The sequence below is a fragment of the Pinus tabuliformis genome, chromosome 5_1, assembly GCF_031772625.1.
Source record: "Pinus tabuliformis cultivar Carrire ecotype Pingquan chromosome 5_1, CPIR1, whole genome shotgun sequence".
Classification (NCBI taxonomy): domain Eukaryota; kingdom Viridiplantae; phylum Streptophyta; class Pinopsida; order Pinales; family Pinaceae; genus Pinus; species Pinus tabuliformis.
This window is the reverse complement of record NC_142305.1, coordinates 535573837-535579398: the sequence shown is the minus strand read 5'-3', so window position 1 is coordinate 535579398 and position 5562 is coordinate 535573837.

The following is a 5562-nucleotide window of genomic DNA, read 5'->3' as shown; positions in this document are numbered from 1 at the left end:
TATTGTTTATTTTGTATAAATAATGATCTAATTAGTTTGAATTTGGATGTGTAATATTGTAGTACCAGCTTAGGGACACTAATACTTTGTGTGACAAAACCGACATAGTAGTTCTGGTGGTACTTAGTGTGGATAGTTTGTATATTTTCAAACTCATTTCATAGGGCACATTCATATGTGATACAAACTTTGTATATTTTCATTCATGGACATTTTATGGATGTATATGGACATTATTGTAGTTTATAGATGCTTATTATTTCAGTTTATAGATGTTCATGTGATATTTGTAATTTGTAAATATTTTCATATGGATAGTTTATTGATACATGCATTCACTATTTCAGTTTATGGATTTGTTAAAATTATTTTGCTAATTAAAAAATAATTATATATACTATAAATTTTATTAGTAAAATACATCATTTTTTATTTTAAATTTCATAGACTAAGAAAATTAGTACAATCTTAAGCTATGATGTAAGTCACTTTGATGCTTTAAATGAACTAAATTATATCATGTATCAATTTAATACTAAATATGGAAATAATTACAATCATACTTCATATTAGCTTGTGGAAAGCTTCTTTTAGTGCTTGATCAACATATATGTTATTAGAATTCAATTTTAAAAATAAATTATTTGAATTATAAAGTCATCCACATATATATATATATATATATATATATATATATATATATATATATATATATATATATTTCTGACCCACCCATATACCATTGCATGGACAACTTTTTTAAGTATTTCAATCAATTTCTTATCTCAAGATTCAATTAAAAAGCACAAGTATGATTGAAATAAGTTTTATTCAATTTTAAAAGATATCATGTAAACAACAAATAAGTTTTATTCAACATTATTTCTTATGATATTATCTAACAGAGGTTAGTCATAACATGATGTAAGTCAATCATATTGAAATTTAATACGTAGGTCAAAAATCAGTATATGACAACATTTCTATAATTTTATATAAGGTTATAAATTTTCCTAAGTTTACAAGGGGTTATCCAAGTATTTCAATCAATTCCTTGTGATTGAAATAAGTTTTGTTCAATTTTAAAAAACTCAAATAAGATTGAAATAATTTATATTCAATTTTAATACATATAGAGATGTAAAATTTACAAATACAAATTTTATTCAATTTTATTTTGTTTGGGGTTATCTACAAAATATTAGTCATAATGAATGTCATCAATAATTGTTTTGTTCTTACATTGAAATCAATGCACAATGTTAAACTAATTTCCTTGAAATTAATGTACACCATACATCTAGTTATACCAAATAAAAAGCCAACATCTTCACTGAAATCAATGCATATAATGCAAGTAATAAAATAGGATGAGAAATCAATGTCTACACTAGAAAATCAATGCATCTAATGAAAACAATCAAATAGGATTATAAATAAACATGTACATTGAAATAAATGCATCAAATTATGTATGAAATCAAATAGGGCTAGAAATCAACATCTGCACTAAAATCAATGCATGTAGTACTACCAATCAAATAGGATTAGGAATTAACTTCTACACTGAAATTAATGCATCTAATGCAAGAACAATCAAACAATATTAGAAATTAACATCTTGAATGAAATTAACGCATCTAATGCAAAATATGAAATATAATTATAAATCAACATCTACAGAGAAATTAATGCATCTAATGCAAGAAATGAAATATAATTATAAATCAGCATTTGTACACTAAAATAAATGCATCCAATGCAAGATATTTTCTTCCCTTTCTCTCCTCCCTCCATCGATATTGATATCTTCCTCCATCTATCCTTTGTCTCCCTATATCACCCCCCTACACACACTCTCTCTCTCTCTCTTCATATTTGTCTATCTACCCCCTCACCCCGCTCGGTATCTCTCCCTTCTACCCTCTCTCCCAATCTATATCTCTATCTCTCTTTGTCTCTCTTTCTTCATCTCTCTATATCACCTCGAAAACATACACATTGTTTCTCTCTCTCTCTCTCTCTCTCTCTCTCTCTCTCTCTCTCTCTATATATATATATATATATATATATATATATATGTATCTCTCTCTCTCTCTCTCTCTCTCTCTATATATATATATATATATATATATATATATATATATATGCATCCCTCTCCCTCTCTCTCTCTCTCTCTCTCTCTCTCTCTCTCTTTCTTCCCCTTCTCTCCCTTCGTCTACCCTTCTATCTCTCTTCCCTCCTACTCTCCTCTCTCCCTCTCTCTCTCTATATGTATTTCTTCCTACCTCCCTCTCTCGCCCCCCTCAACTCCATCTCTCTCTCTTCTCCTCCCTCTCAAGTGCTCTCTCTTTTCCTTGCTCTCCCAACTCTCTTCCTCTCTTTCTCTCTTTCAAGCTTCATCCTACAACCATGTTGACTATCTCCCTCCCTCTCTCATTCTCTATCCCCCTTCTGTCCATATATCCTTTTTCTTTCTTTGCCACCCACAAACATACACTCTTTGTCTAGTTCTCCCTTGTCACTCCCTAGATCAATCTCTCCACCTTTCTCTCTCTATATGTATTGAACTTCTTCCTTCCCTATCTTTTCCTCCAACTCCATCTCTGAAGCTCCCTCACTTTCTCTAAAACTCTCTCCTCTTCCTCTCTCCATATTTGTGTCCCCCTCTATCTTTGTTACCCTTCTATCCCACTCTCTCTCCTCTATATTTCAAAATTTTCAAAATATTTAGAAAATTGAAATATATGTTTTTATTTTGATGTTGTACAACATTTTTTTTTGTAATACATATTTAAAATTTCAAATGGGTGTTGTACATTCACATGGACGGAAATGATAATTTTTGAAGGAAATATTGTCTAAAATTTTCCAAAATATTAATGTTCCAACTACCTCCATTAGAGATACATAGAGCTCTTCATGTCTTCCAATTGAAATTGTTTAGGTTTTATTTCTTCAGCAGATCTAAGTTATGATTACTTCAAGATTTTAAAAATATTATATATTTTACTATTTTAGATTTATAAAAGAAATCATTTTAAATAAAATTAACATATTGAGTTAGCTTGTATGACTCTTTTCATGTTAATGGCTCTTTTGTTGAAGCCTGATGCATATATCAACCACATTTATTAATGTGGTTGTGCTATATATATATATATATATATATATATATATATATATATATATATATATATATATATATATATATATATATATATTTGTTTGTCAAGTTGTTTGTGATCCTCCATGCTTGTCCTCTGACTTAAGGAGCCACGACACAAGGGCACCTAATCCGTCAAAACCATCCAAGGATCGCACCTTACCTAGTCCACACCAACCCTAAGTTGACTAGATTTTTTAGCATGTCTCCTTCCCCTAGCATGGAGCACTAGCACCCCAGGTGAGGTTGCCTTGCTGACCAGGCCCATCCTCAACCAATTTTGCTAGTGGGACTTGATGTTGTAGTGGTATATATTATAATATAATGAATGTTATATTATATTAAAGTTAATATTATTCTTTTAATCTAAAATTAATAAATTTAATATTAAAATTAAAATTGAAATAAATTTAATTTTTTATATTAATATCTGATTTCATAATTTAATTTAATAATAATAACAACAACTTTTTTATATTAATATTAAATTTAATAAAGTTTTTACATGACATGATAACAAAAATTATAATAGAATTTGGAATTTTAAAATGTGGTAAAAACTTAAATTTTAGACCTTTACTGATTCTAAAATCCAAAGTATGGGAATCAGAATTTCTTTTAGAGAGGCTAAATGGAGGATTTTTGAAAAAACTCGATCAAGCTATTTAAATTTGAAATTTAAACACTTGATTGAGTGTTTTAAGTGCTCGATTGAACCTCTCAAGTCCTACAATTGTTTTAAGTGCTCGATTGAACCTCTCAAATCCTAAAATTGGTTTTAGTGCTCGATTGAGCCTCTCAAGTAATATTATGGATGCAGTTGCAAACTCCCAGGAGTGCCTTTACTCCATGTCTACAAACAATATTGAGGCTGCTATTATGAAGATAGACCTGTAGAAAGCTTTCGATTTCCTCGATTGGGGATTTATCAAATGCCTACTGGCTAAGATTGGACTGAGAGCATGTGCCATATGATGGATCATGGCCTGCATGGAGAACGTGAATTACGCATTCATCATAAACGGGATTCCCTCCGATTTCTTTCAGGCTGGAAGAGGCTTGCGTCAAGGATGTCCCTTTCACCTCTTCTTTTCATCTTAGCCATGAATTCTTTAAGTATACACATCAACAAAGCGGTTGCGGACAACAGATATATGCTTATTAAAGTTTGCAGACAAGTCTACATCTCCCATAATCTCTTCGTTGATAATGTTCTCCTTTTCGCAATGCTCTGCAAGATGTCGTGGACTTGCTTGAAGTACATTTTGGACAGATTTCAAAAGGCTACAGCACTCTATATCAACAAAGGGAAATCCTCCCTTTATTACAACAGCGACAACTTAGAAATGGTAAAATCGATATCTAATTTATTTGGCATTGAGTCTAGACCAATCAATGAGGGATTTAAATATTTAAGCTTTCACCTCAAGGCAAAGGGTTGCTCTAAGTTATATTGGCTCTTATAACAAGATAGCCGCCTGGGAACATCGAAGCTTATCATAATTATACGATATTTAATAAAAAAATTTCCATATTCAATCACGATGACGATGACGATGGCGATGGCGAGGGCTTTCACTTTGTACTCGGAGGTTCTCATAAATATATTATTTGTTTATGATAAAACTGACGATCCTTCAATGACTTTGTAAAAAGATTTAAGAACAATACACGTAAATTACACGTAAAGATTTATAATTAAAATAATTTAAAAAATAATAGTAATTAGTAAGAATAGAGAAATAAAATTATCAATAATATAGTAAGAGGTAGAGTACACATTCAAAGAATTAGAAGGGAGTAGAGATTAATTATTTGAAGTAATTTTATGTAAGAGTAATATAAATAAATAAAGTGCATGGTAAAAAAAATAGAAAAGGGGAATGGATTGAAATCATTACTAAACTTTGAAATTTTATATACAATATAAGTAAATAAATTATGTACAATATAATTAAAAACCCATAATAATAGAATAGAGAAAGGAATTCTAAATGAACATATTATTTTGAGATAGATCACTACCATAAAAAACAGAGTAAAGAATTTCTCTCAAAGGGAAACAAAAGAGGCATTGAGCAATGTCAAAGAGCAGAGCTAGGAGGCCATTAAATTCACTATCAAAATAATTCAAAAAAGAGATAGATTTAATTAAGGGATAAATGTATTATTCAAAAGCAAAAATAAAATAGATTTGAGTCATTCAAGTCAATAATTTGGGCATGCTACTCCTCTCCCACCTCTTCTTATTAAGTTGTACACATAGAATCCATAATTTGAACACTCTCCTCTCCTCCCACCTCTACCTTATAAATAAATGTATTATTCGAAAGCAAAAATAAAATAGATTTGAGTCATTCAAGTCAGTAATTTGGACATGCTACTCCTCTCCCACC